Source organism: Seriola aureovittata, chromosome 5 (genome assembly GCF_021018895.1).
Source record: "Seriola aureovittata isolate HTS-2021-v1 ecotype China chromosome 5, ASM2101889v1, whole genome shotgun sequence".
In the NCBI taxonomy this organism is placed as follows: domain Eukaryota; kingdom Metazoa; phylum Chordata; class Actinopteri; order Carangiformes; family Carangidae; genus Seriola; species Seriola aureovittata.
This window is the reverse complement of record NC_079368.1, coordinates 23,939,794-23,954,185: the sequence shown is the minus strand read 5'-3', so window position 1 is coordinate 23,954,185 and position 14,392 is coordinate 23,939,794. Positions and strand designations below refer to the sequence as shown.

The window sequence follows — 14,392 nt, the reverse complement described above, 5'->3', positions numbered from 1 at the left end:
CAAACAACAAAACACACGCACACACACACAATCTCAGTGTGACACAAAATTCCTTTTGTCCTCTGGTCCTTTGCAGGGGAGTGTTGGCAGCACTCACCGATCTATCACCCAGTGCCCATAGCTACAATTTTACCCATCTAACCAGCAGTTCTTTCCCTCCACCATCACAAAATTCTCTCACATTCTTCACCTTTCCTTCATTCTTTTCAAGTTAAGGGAACAAAGCTTATTGCTGCTGATTTCCTTGTATTGGTTTCCCATTGTTTCTTTTTGTTGGACTTGTGGCAAACTTTAATTTAAAAGTTTTGCTCTCACTTCTGTATGCAGGTAGGAATAAAACAAGGACAGGACCGCCATTAAGAGGTTAGCAATCGAGAGGAACTCCCAAGCTGTCTGTGCTCAGCAACAAGCAGGTGGAGCAGGGCAGACACTCACTAGTGGGTTATAAATCATTAAAACCAGAGTACATAGGCAACAGCTGAAAAACAGCTCTTATGTAACTGATGCTGGTCCCTTGCCCACTCAGAAATCCAGTAATGAGAGTTGACAACATACAGATGGGTGACAAACATGCAGGTGGATGGTGCAATTAACATCCAATCATGGTGTTTTGCATGTATACAAATTCTGAACAGACCTTGTTGATTCTGTTTTTGTATCAAGATGGCAAGAGGAACAGATCTAAGTGACTTTGTTTGGGTACAGATAGCAGGAGCTTCAGTCACTCAGACTGCTCAGCTGGTTAGCGTTTCAACAGAAGCAGCCACTAAAGTGACATCTGCATTTAGATCTATGGGGAAGATGTCAGTAAATAGGGTTGGAAATTGCGGTTGACAGTGCACATTTGATGAGCATCATGATACTCGTGCATTAGTGCCCATATCTAAGAAAAAACAGAAGAGCAAATTTTCCTCACGTGAAAAAGAATGTCAATGCAGGACGTGATCAAACTGTGAGGAAGAGATTTTTTGTGGAAAATGTGATTTGGTCAGATGAGTCGATCTTCACCATATTCTCGAGCGAACAACAAGACAACGGCACAGGCCTGAATGCCTGACCTCTACAGTGAGGGGATCCGGCGGCTCTGTTGCAGTGGGGGGCATTCTGCTGGTATGGTTTGGGTCCACTTTTCCCCTTAGGGTCACCACAAATTAATATAAAGTTCTTCTGAGTGATCATCTTTATCCTATGATGAAACATTTCTATCCTAATGGGAGTGGTCTCTTCAAGGCATGAGGGGTCACCGAATGGTTTGGTGAATAAGAAAATTATGTGAATCATATACATTTACAATTACTTATTTATTTATCCATAAGTGACTTCCAAGTGAGGGACAGCATATACCATGACCTTTGCAGTTACAAGATCTCAACCCAGTTGAACACCTATGAGAGATGTTGGATCGACAGCAATCCGTTCTCCATCACCACCATCATGGAAACACCAAATGAGGGAATATCAATCCCTCCAGTAGAGCTCCAAAGACTTGTAGAATCAATGCCAAGGCACACTGAAGCTGTTCTAAGACCTTACTAAGAGACTTTAGGAGTGATGATTACCGAAATGAATAATCATCTGAGATTAAGGTGGATTTAATACCGATCAAGAACTTCTGCACACCCTCCTAAGAGAGCTACGTTGACGACACCATCCTGAGAGAGCTTCCCTTTAGTTTTATTTAAGGCTTTGCTTCTACTAAAAAAGGATGAAGATGTGGCCTGCTGTCATTCTGTGGAAACAGAGGGGTCACACCTATCAGATTCACGAGGCTTATTAGGTTCAATTGGAGACTTTTACTTGGCATTTGTCTTTGCATTACTTTGCATTTACATTGTATCCCACTCTATTGATCCCACACTGCCCCATTAACTTTGCTAATTAAAACTTAAGCCTTCCCCATGGGGAGATGCTGCATTTCAACTTGCTCAAGTTCCCACATTCATTACCAACTCTGGTGGGAATGAAGACATTGATAAGAGGTTCCCAGGGCTTGGTGATTCTTTGCAGGTGTACAAGGTGATGGAGGAGACAAGACAGCAAAACGGGGAGTAAAGGTTGTAAACCTGTAACTTACACAGCTACAGAATCAGCAAAGGCTCTAATGGGGTTACACAAGCCACTCCAGAGAGAATACAAGACCACATGGAAACAGCTAGGGACAGCAGTATGCTAAGACCAGACCAGTGTAACACTACAAACAGTTTCAAACAGTACACTCCCCCTCACATAGGCTTCCCTGTCAGCATACAACATGAGAATTCACACACTGATATCTAGAACCATGACAGGTATGGTTTGGGCCACAGGTCCCTCCTTTCAGTGCTCATATTTTATGCTTGCTTAGTTCTTCCTCTCATCAAAAGATAATTGATCAATTATAGTCTTTAATTAAAATGCTGTAGTTTTGCTAAGGTGATATCTCAGACCTAAGTGGGCCCATGATGAGAGAGGATAAAAATCAGAATCCATTATGAGCTGCCAGGTCAGATTAGATTGAAGATCATTTTAGAGCAGTAGTCGAAGTGATGTCAGTTGGTGCATTCCTGTCTATTCCCCAAACTGCTAAGTGATTAGTCTGGACTTTAAATACTCTTAGCGTCTATTTGAAAAGAAGTCAGACATGGAGAGTTAACAAGTCTGCCTGTACACACATGCACATTAAGGGTACAGGAAACAGTTTTTTCATCAAGTCTGTATACAGATACAGATGTGATGTAATGCTTTAAATTGCAAAAAACTTGAAAAAGAAATTAATAAATTCTGACTTTTCTCTGACTTCCCAGAGGTCCAAATGGCAGGGTAGTGAGTGGGTTTCTATTATATACAAAGAACATGAACTGTGGAAGGACCTCAAGGTTACACACACAACAAAAACCATGTGGCTGAGGTTACTATGGCAATATGTGGCAATGTCACATCATGTAAGCTCATCATAAGAAACCCACATCCATACGCTGTATTTGTGCCAGATGACCTCTTAACAATCCGAAGTGAAAATACTGACAAGAAACCAAATAAAAAGTGTTTGTTCATACTGAATGCTGTAAAAGTATAATATACCCAAGACTGGCTTACAAGTCACATACACAAGCACATGAAATACAAACCAAGGTTTGAATTTTATTGTGTGTGTATTTCATTAAAAGACAACAAGGACATGTTAGCTACCAATAGCTTAAAAGACAATATGTTAAAGACCCCCGCTGATAAAAATCTGAAGGTTTTTACCCCTATTAACATATCCTTATGATGTTTTTTAATGCAATAACAACACATACCATGACTGTATTTCCACCTTTAAACTGCAATGAACCAATGACTCATAAAAAAGTCTCATAAAAATGGATTAAGACAGCCAGGGATTCATACGTCATATACAACCTAAGGAACCAATCCGTCAATTTGTGGGGACGGGGATCAGGCAAAATAAACCAGAAACCTGGTCAGTACAGAGACCAAGAGTTTGCATTAGCACAACCACTAGCACTATGTCAGACACTGCCAGTTCAAAACTAACAAACAACGTAAACAGATAAAAGATGCTGAGTGTGCTAACCGTTCTGATATTTCTGCTAGTCGCCAGTGTTGGTCTCAACAGACTCCTCATCTGAGTCCGATTCTGACTGAGGCTCAAACATGTGGCTGAATCTGTCCAATGCTTCCTACGCTAACCATCTTGATACGCTCTGCTCTTTCATCAGTAAACCTAGCATAAGCAATGGTGGTAGGCGGGGCCTGAGGCCTAATCCAGATTACTCAATTAGGACGTAAGCGTAGATGTGCTTCTAGCCTCGGTTTTTCTTCTTTTTTTCTCTTTTATCTCTCCACTTTTTATGTGGGAAAAACAAGTGAAACAAAATGAATCATAGCAGACTATTTTACATAGTTTCAAACATGACTGGAGAGGAACTTTAATGTAAAAAATAAATAAATAAAATATTGAGCATCACTGCCAATTCAATGTTGAACACTTCACAAAAGTCAGCCAGTCGCCCTTTCTCAGCTGCAACTAGCTGCAAGTAGCCTAATAACCTGTCAATCAAACATCAAAGGATATGTCTGCAGAAAGATCAGTGATCTATATTTTGGCCTTTTTCAGTCTGTAACGAAACTGAGTTTTGAGTTTCTGTGTCTACAAATAGCATCTGACAGGAATGGGGGTATAAGATACAAAAATTAGATTACACTCGTCTCCATTTCCTCGAGTGTTTCCAAACACATGGAAACAGTGGAGTGTAATTCAGGACAGGAATTGATAAAGCTGTGTTGTTAGGATGTTCACATCTACAGCAAAAATCACCATTACACTAGAGACTAACTGGTGGAAAGCAGAGGGGTACTGCAATAAAATGAACAACATCAATATGAGCCAAATGACCGTGGAAATTTCCAGTTATCAAATAACTGATAAAACTTTCAATCTTGAGCAGCCCTAGACAGGAACCAAAAGGCCTAAATCTTAACCACAGGTCAAATCTATTAGCGGTAGACAATAATCGTGCACTTAGTTACATTATACGGTGCAAACACATACATGGCCAATCTGTGACTACAACAACTGTGACAAATATGTGCTGCTAGCACAGAATGTCTCCCACAACTGAAAGAAAGCCAGTTTAGCATAGAAGGGATAAATGAGAGAGAAAATGAGAAAATCCAGTGATACATAATAGTGATATTGTTAACAGCGTGTTTTTGACATGCTCATGAGCCTTCCTAAACAAACCAAGCGAGGATTCTGCTGACCAGGGAGAAAGATGGATCACAGGGACGTCAGTGTGATAGGCTTTTATTTACAGTTTGCAAGTAAACCAGGCTATTCAAAAATAATATTAAAATTGTAGAAACACATAACTGTGCACCTGGATGCATCAATTGTCCCTGTTTCAAAGCACACATCCTCTCTCTCACACCCCACACACACACACAAAAAATCAATTTGTGAATCAACAGCTGTGCGTCATGGAGCCAGAGAGAATCATTGATTTCCCCAGAACAAAAGGAATTCTTTAGCTTTACTCTCTGCTGTCTTCCTCTCTTTAGCCTCACACTGTTTTTACTTTAATCTCAGCAGTACAGCGCTTGTAGAAAATCCTTATATAAACATTCTGACAGCCAGCAATCAAATTTTCAATCAAGGTTTTCATACTGTTACTGAACTATTATTTATTGTACTGCTACCTGATTAAATACAAGCTATCCATATTTATGGGTATTCTATATGTTATTTATCTTTATTTAGAAATTCAACATGACATGGTGAATAAACAGGCTTACGGTACAATGCTATTAATGCAAGAATCCTTCTGAAATTTCTGTTGAAAACCACATAATCCCCTTTTTAATGAAAAGCAGCTCTTGCACAGTTTCAACATTCATGGTAAATTTATTAAATAGCTACATTCTGGGACAGTGACAGCATCAAAATGCCTGACAAAGGCATTCATTTCACTGTCCCAAAATGAAGCTATTCAGGAGAATTTCAAAGATAGCAGTGTGCCGGAGCATATTTTTGTTACCTTCACTTAATCTCCCACGCGCCTGTCTGTTTAAATGTGTGCAAAGACCACTTTGCTTGCATGACAGTATTTGTTTTTGCATTACATTTCCACTATCACACTGGTAATAATTAATTTACTGCATTTTCCAGTTATAAATTCATTACGTCAAAGAACAGTGCAGTAAAAGTGGGAAATCTCTGCATTCCAACATGAGTTAATATGTAAAAAAAATCATACCTTTTCCACCGTGACACAGCAGGTATTTGTTTATCTCAGCTGTCCTCTGGACACCAGCTTCATACAGTAATTACTTTTGTTACACAACGTGTCACTTAAGGCTTCTATTTATGTCTCTTCCCACAGGTGTTTTCACTTAATATGCCTGATTAGTCTTCTTCTCAGGATGGTTTGGCAGTGTGTGCCAAATAGAAATTAAGTGGAAAATATGCCCAGGAACCTCAAAACTGGCACTGTGCTTTTCAGATTTTAAAAGACAACCACTATTTATTATTATTATTTGAGTTTGGTGACATGTAGGTCCAGCATAGTTACACCCAACATCAACCTGAGGTCTAATTAGCCAGAATAAACTGAAGACACTTATGTGGGTGAGCAGACTATTCCACATTTAAAGATAGACATGTCATCATGTCACTTGGGAATCTGTAGGAAAAGCAGCCTCAGTTTCAGAGTCTTGGTATTGTGCATGCTGGCCCACTGTCACATTGTGACAGCTTAAACTTATGTAAGCCAGCCCCATTGTTAATGTTATTAGTAACGGTTGTGCTGTTCTTACTTATCTGGGCTGATCATATAAGTTGACAGACATGGTAGATGGTTGAAATATTTCGGATTTGGTTGGAAACGATCTTTTTCTGACCTTTACGTGACCCCACTCATCTCAGTCACAAAAGTCAGGACCAAGACAGAAAGATAAAAAGATTAAATATGTTTGTGTGGGAAACAGAGGAAATGAGAGGGAGATAAAAGGGTGAACCGCCATGACTTTTGATGTTCTTTCATGAAATCAAAATTAAAGCATGCACAAAATCTGTGCAAGATATGACTGAAGGAAAAAATTGGGGGAGGGAAGGGGCAGGCTTGGAGAAAGAGAGATCAGATTGTTTTCAACTAACAGGATCTGATGATAATTACACTGATAGTCGTGTTTTTGACTAACAGGATCTGATGATAATTACACTGATCACTGAGCAGCTTCCATCTGATACTGTCAGATAAAAAGGTTTCCACCACGCACTGGATTCACAAAAAAAGGAGAGTGCTAATCACATGTCAGGTACCCATCATCTCTTCCCCTTCACACATCCATATTACTCCCTCCCTTTAAACAGGTTTTCATCTCTCCCTGACAGCCATGATGTTTTATTAACTACTGAGGGATGCAAGACACCTGAGCCGACCCACCAAGTTGGAACAGATTGAGCTAAGGGCGAGAGGTGAGATACCTGCAGCTATGCTTCTCCTAAGCACAAGAAAATATTCAAGCTGAAAAACACCTTCGCACATGAAAAACAGATGCATTCAAATATGTGTAAATATGTGAACACAAAGCTGAGAAGCTATATTTGGAAAGATCCCTCAAAATGTGTTCTACAAACACAATGATGTAACCCGGTGTCTTATGCAACTGGCCTATTTGGTAATTGATTCATGAACCAAAACTGTTTAGGAAGGCCTGGCAGCTTTTATGCAATACTTAAGAATAAATTGTGTAAACATATGTTAATGTGTCTGCATGCATGTTGGTGCAGAGTCAAACATCAGACATTTCCAAAGACAGCGCTGATAATGAACAATGCGAACTTGTTTGATCACTACCAACTGCCCTATAACATTCACTTATCATCATATTAAATTTACATTAAAGAAACATTTATTTAATCTTAATCTCATTACCAATTAATCTGCCAATTAACCACATGGTCAATAAAATTGTGAAAATTTTGAAAAATGTCGATCACAGTTCTCTAAAACCCAAGGTAATATCTTAAAATTGCTTGTTTCCTGTGACCAAAAGGATAAAATCAAGAAGAAGCGACTAGCAAGACTCTGATGTTGATTTCATTTCATATTTTCTACAAAACTGTTAACGAGGCATTCCTTTAAATTAGCAGCTCAAATACCCTGCCAGCTAATAAATAAGGGGTAAATTAATAAGGTTTGACATATGTGGAAACAGTGAGTTTTGGCATTTTTGCCTAAGAAATTAATACAATGATTAATTGATTGTCAAATCTTCTGCTGATTAATCAATTACTCATCTCTAGCATAGTAAATTTTGCTGTATGCTTGTAAGTATTACTCTACTTAGATGTCTAATGAAAATTACACGACTGCAAATAACATTAATTTTTATGTACATTAATCTACTGATTATTTACTCCAGTGGTTTATTAGTTGTTTACTCTACAGGAAGTCTGATAGCATACATGACTATCACAAGTTTGCAGAGACCAGCGTAACTTCTTAAAATGTCTAATTTTATTTCTAAAACCCAAAGATCATCACTTTACAATCAAAAGCTGAAACCAGTGAATTATCACACACAAGTTTTTTCTCAATCAAGTGATAATTTAACAGACTAATCAGTTCAGGTCTAGAATAGTCAGGAAGGGAGTCTGTGAGGCTCTTGGCTCAGTTCAGGTGGACACTTAGTCTATTCATGATGTCTATAGTTCAATAACAGACTCATTAGTCAAACATATGGCTGATGAAATGCTTCACCATGATGATAAGCGTGCATTCAACTGCCGCACACCACTGCTGCGCCTATGTAATCTCTGTATGTATGAAGTCATTGACCTCACACATGCTGACATTTACATTTATACTAAAACACACACACACACACACACACACACACACACACACACACACACACACACACACACTAGTGTTCAAGTACAGTGTGATAGATGTGGCAGAAAGATTCCACTATGATGTACAACTGAAAGACACTAAGAATCTGAGTTCAACTGGGGATCAGGGCCGTGTGTGTGTGTGTGTGTGTGTGTGTGTGTGTGTGTGTGTGTGTGGTGTGTGTGTGTGTGCGTGCGTGTGAGTGTATGTGTTCTTCAAAGATGTCTGACCTACAGATGAATAATGGGAGAAGAGTGGTGAACAATTATCTATATTTGTATTCATGGCCACAGGAGTTATAGAGATGGTGTACAAAAATAGTTGACAGCAACTTTAAATTACACCAGGAGCAGACAGTCAGTCTCTTCATACAGACAAAAAACACAGACCTGCATAAAGATCAGACATCATGTACAAACTGGATTTATCTTGGCAAACTACTCATAAAAGAGCAAGGTAACATAGTTCAAGTTGTGAGCGAAATTATGACGTATTGAATGCTGAGATCAAAGCAGAACAAGCAATACAGAACCCAAAATTACTATCTTTCAAAAATATAAGTGAAATGCAATGAAATGTTGCTTGTATCGTCTGTGTTTCTCATTTTTGGTTTGAAAGCCAGTTTATTTTTCATTTGCGCTTCTCAGAGTTTTTGCATTACAGTAAATGGACGAATGTTCAAAGGGGCAAGGGTTCAATCTGTCCAGTGTCCAAAATCGAAGCAGCAGATGCCAAGACAACCTCACATTTAGCACCCAGTATGACTAAGCCCCATTGATGCATTAAGAGAGCAAGATTTGGCACCACCACTCAGCTTCTTCTGCTGCTAATATGTCCCAGTGGCCACTTGGAGAACTGCAACAACAACAAAAAAAAAATCCCCAGTGGCCCAAAAAGCATTTTCCCTGTTTGCCACCATTACAAAAGAGAAGAACTGTAATACTGATGACAGGACACCTGCAACTGCAAACAGGCTCAAGTAGTACTCTTTGTACACGTGTGTGTGTAAAAAATCTCCCAAAGACTTGAAAATACATCTTTATTTGCATGACGTCCTTCCAAATGAAAGCCACAGGTCGAGCAGAAACAAGTGGGTGGAGCCAGTGACGAGAAACATTAATGCACAAGTAGAAAGAAAAAGACAGAAAACATAGAAGAAAACCTGGGAGCTAAGTATCCAGTTCTTATAATACAGCCACGGTGAAGACTTCAAAACCGTGGAAGTTACACTTCCTCTAATGCAACATAAACGACATCATTAGGCTTTAGTATAGAGGGCTCCAGACGCCTGTAATAGTATTTCTCATGAGTAAGCTTCATGTGTAACAATAATGGAGTGGCCCTTTAAATGTGCAAATGTATTACAAATAAAAATATAATAATCTATCTTGAGCATAAAGTAAATTTGATTGGGGGCAAAAGCTGATTAATACTTATATAAACATACAAACAACTACATTTACATGAAACCTGGTATCTCCTGCTCCTGAGGAAAATAGTGTGATACAGTGATAGTGGGAAGCTTCAGAGGAGTTAGAGTGGAGAGATTGTTTTTTGTGAACTGCTGTTTTTAAGGCAGAATGAACTTTCAATCTCAATTTCTTCAGCATGCCCTGAAGAAATGGAAATTTGAACATTTTCATGACAACTGGGCAAATTGATCTGCTGAGGGGTTTCCTGGGATTTGATTAAAACCTCGAGAGCATTTACTGAGTGGACCATGTTTTTGTAAAAAAAATAATATTTTTCAATTATTGTTCTTGAATCAAATTGCTTTTTTAGTACCGTTGCTCCCCCACCTACCTCATATCTCAAGCCCAATATGATGCACATGTCTCTTGTCTTCTCTATCACATATTTAAGTTAACTAATTCTAGAGTAATCCTTGTGTAACAGTTACGTAAAGAAATCTTCTCAGAGCAAAGGCCTCTTTGTATGCAATATACTGCTAATACACAATACTACTGATACCAGGGACATCTGTTTACATTACACTTTGTTCTTTTAGTGTGTTTGCATAGCCACTAAAAGGGTAATGTGAATGTGTATGCAATTTTACCACATGGTTTAGAAGCCTTCTGAGAAAAAGAGAAAGAAGGCAATTTATTGAGGTCTCATGATCACAACTTTAACAGCAGATAAATGTAATACAATCAAGGCTGAGGGCTCTGTGGTTATATGTCAGAGTGAGAGAGGGAGACATGTGAGGGTCATTAGGTGGGCTCAATGAGGAGCCTGTGGGCTGACAAGGGTGAATATTCTATGTGAATTTCCCCCTCCCTCTCTTTCTCTCTCTCGCTGTGGGTGTATGGTTAAAGGAACACAGTGGTGTCACTGTTCACCTTTTTGCCAAGCTCTATCACTTCTCTGCAAAGTGAAAAATACCAAAACCTCCTCTAAGGCTAATTCTCAAAACAATGTACAATCTATTTGAGTCTTATGAAAACAAGACAGCACACACCCAACAAAAATATTCCCATTCCAGAGGGCAAGGGAACAGACACACGAAGTGAGAGGACGTGAAACGGAAGGAAAATAATGTTTCGTTTTCTTTTTTGTCAACACCGATTAAAAACTAATTTCAATTAATTTCAAACAGCCTTTAAGGAAGCTTCATGAAGCTGGCTGAAAATTTGAATGGTCCTAGGAGTGCATAGAAGCTTTAAAAAGAACTGGCTTCCTGTCATACATTCAAGAAATACGGAAAAAAACTATATTCATTGTGAGATCATAAGTTAGTTTTAAATATAAGAAAAACAAACTAAGATAAAAGCTTACTTGAAACCATGTCAGACTAAAGCAGCGACAAAAACAAGCTGTATTTGCTGTTGTTGCAAATAGGTTAATACAGCCAACTTGACTTCAGGCTACTAGAGGGGCCCTCACTCATCTCAATGTCATTTTTACATTTTTAGGACGTGCAATTTAAGGCTAATGAAGCTGCAGGGAAAACAAGCTACATCACACAGCAAAGGCGTGAGTGAACTGTTGAAACTGTCATCTGGTAACTACATTGATAGTGAAATGAGATGCTTCATGATCAGTCCGGTTCAGCTGAGCTCGTAATTGACTGATCCCATTCTACACATTAATTAATCACAACATGACTTTGCTATGTTATGGAAAAGGCGTGGGAATGTATATCAGTCAATACATTATCGGAAAACAGAAGAATCAAAGATTCACCCCTCTCCTTTGAGCCATGCACACCATTCCTACAGTGAAAGAACTGATGAGATCACCATGTAAAACTGCCCTAAAATCTTTACATTGCATTTGCAGTCTTCAAAAAAAGCAGAGAGCAACATGAGCATTGACATTGAAGTCACTGAAAGGAACAGTCAACACAAAGCAAGTAACAGTAGCATTAGCAGCTAATGCTTCTTCCACCTGGCCTCAACTCGTTCCCGTTACTGAAGCCATGTGCTGTTTAATTTATAGTGGCAATAATACAGCATCAATGAAAATACCAAATTAAGAGGGGCACCAGTGTCCAGTCTGATGCATTTTAGAGAAAAGCGAATGAAATCATGTGTATGTTTTTTATAAAAAAAACTAAAGGAATACTCCAGCTGTGGTGACTTAAAGTCAATGATAAATGATAGTTGAGTCAAAGTTGTTGCATTACTTTCCATAGGGTAAAAAAATCCAGTGTTGAATCTCCCATGTGAAAAAACACTGCAACAAATTTATCACATAGATTTATACAAGGTCTAGCGTACAGTGGTCTGATCTACAACGGCAGACTGACGTCCCGGGTGGGAAAAAATGTATGTCAGAGGGATCCTTGCAGGACCTCTCAGATGCTGAAAGTATAATTTTTCCTTCAGGGTTTTTAATAATAGTCAAATACAGGTTGAAAGATGTTCAATCTTTGGTCACATTCATGTGATTTTATGAAAAAAAAAATGAAGATGGCACTTTTATTCAAAGTCCTTTACAGTACTATGGCTGCTTGCATTTTCAAGCATACCTCAGTTTCAGTGACAAATAGATTTTTTTTATTTTTTTAAACAAGAATAAAACTCAACCAACAAGTGGCCTCATCTGAATGCATTCTGTCATTGCGCACGCTATTGCTTCCATGAAAACTGGGGAGGACTATGAATTGGTTTTCCTCTGTTTGCCTTCCTATTTATCCACCACACAACACTGATCAGTGTTTAACTAAAGCAATGATGAACCTCAGCACTATGCCCTATCCCATTTGTTGTGTTAACCTTCATTCATACGAGGGAATCAAATTGGAAAACAAATTTAAAGACTCAGCTGTGTATAATCATTAACAACACATACAGGTCAAAATGTTTCAGTGTAGACAGCTATGACACACAACAAGATACAAGTTTAAATATTAACTTAATATTCTTATGACTGAGTGCAAGAGATTAGAGATTAGAAATGAATATTTTACCACTGTCAACATTGATGCAAAGCTGTGTCACTTTTGGTTGCAAATTAAAACGGCAGAATTTGTCAACCCCACATATACTGCTTGTGTTTTTTCTGAGATTGTTTGACAAATGTATCTGTGCAGAGGTGATTTGGCCTAGTCTGTGCTTTGTTACAGTGGTTATCTCATGTTGCTTTTAAAACACATATCAACGTGCTTGGTGCAACACCTCTTTAATCTCTGATGAAGGCTGCTGTACGGCATCCAGCCTAATATGACCAACCACTGTGTCAGTGCTTCTACTTGTAATTAACATTATATTGTCTACCTCCTGTGGGTAGACGTAGCTTTTAAAGCCTTACACCCTTCAGGGGATTAGGTTGCTCAGTTTCAGCACAGCCCATAGTTTTCCCAGGGGGTGGATCCTAAAAGCTGATTTTTCTCACTCCAATCTAACCTGATGGGCTTCCAAGCACTAGCCATATTTGTGATCATGTCAGGTGTATCCACAGCTGATGTAACGTAAAAGCAAATCGTTCAGGATGGCTTTGTAAAAACACAAGCAATCAATATTTTTCCTACTGGGGCTTTTTTTGTTTCAATGCTTAATGTGAAAACAGCATCAAGTAATTCACTGCAGTAAACTGTAGTGTAGTGCATTATTGGGCTCCCAAGGCGGAGGCAGTGGCCTTGCATATAATGTCTTTTCATATTTTAAAACAGGCTTTTCCTGAACAACTGAACAACTTGCTTCATTAAAGTGAACAAAGCTTGGTCTTGAGTTGATTCAGAGTGTTTTTGATGGGGTTTGTGTATTTTCATGTAGCTATCCATCTGACCCATGAGAAGTCTGCAGCAGAGGACAACTGCTTAGATCTCAGTCCATGTAAGTCTCAGGGAAATTACAGTGAGCCTCATTACCTCTGTTGGTTTTAGTGGAAATTCAACATATCTTAACCTCACCTGCAGCCGCGTTTAATTAGATCCTCAGGTCAAATACCAAATTATGTGCAAGAAGATACTTTTCTATTAGCACAAATGACAAGAATGGGTTGTGGAGTTTTGCTTCCTGGAAAATAAATTATTTGAATAATTAAGGGCAATTTGGGGATCATTATAAACACTAACTAGGAAGCTTAGAAGTCAAGTCTGGGGTTTGGATAATTCCAAGGATTTATAGAAGGCTATTGCAATAGTGTACAAGCTGGATTTGGGATACCTACTAGGCTTATAATTATTTATAAAACTTAAAGAGACCTACGGTAAATACGTATTCCAAAGAATAAATTGTCTCTGCTGTCCACATCTACTGTGTGGTGTAGCTGTCAGCTGCCCTTTATACTTGGTCTTTTCGGTGGAGTGGAGGCGTATAATGGTGGGTGTAAGCAGTACACCAACATTTTGTCTAGAGTAGAAAAAGCAGAAGCAGGTACAACAACATCACTGTTTACTTGAAAGATCTTTTTCCTTCGACCTTTGATGTATCTTTTCTGTGTTGTGTTCCCCCGTCAGGTACTGATGTAGAATCATGTGGATCCAGGACAAAACCCAGCCCACAATACTCCCTTTCAGCAAGGGCACAATTTTTTATCTGAAGTCACAGAGACTGTACACCCTG

The 14,392-nt window shown here is 38.8% G+C and overlaps 1 protein-coding gene across 4 annotated transcripts in view; it reads right to left on the bottom strand.

The window, feature by feature from the left end:
• Window positions 1–14,392, bottom strand: part of gpat2 (glycerol-3-phosphate acyltransferase 2, mitochondrial) — a 111,184-nt gene that overhangs the window by 32,658 nt on the left and 64,134 nt on the right. The gene's annotated exons all lie outside the window — the stretch shown is intronic.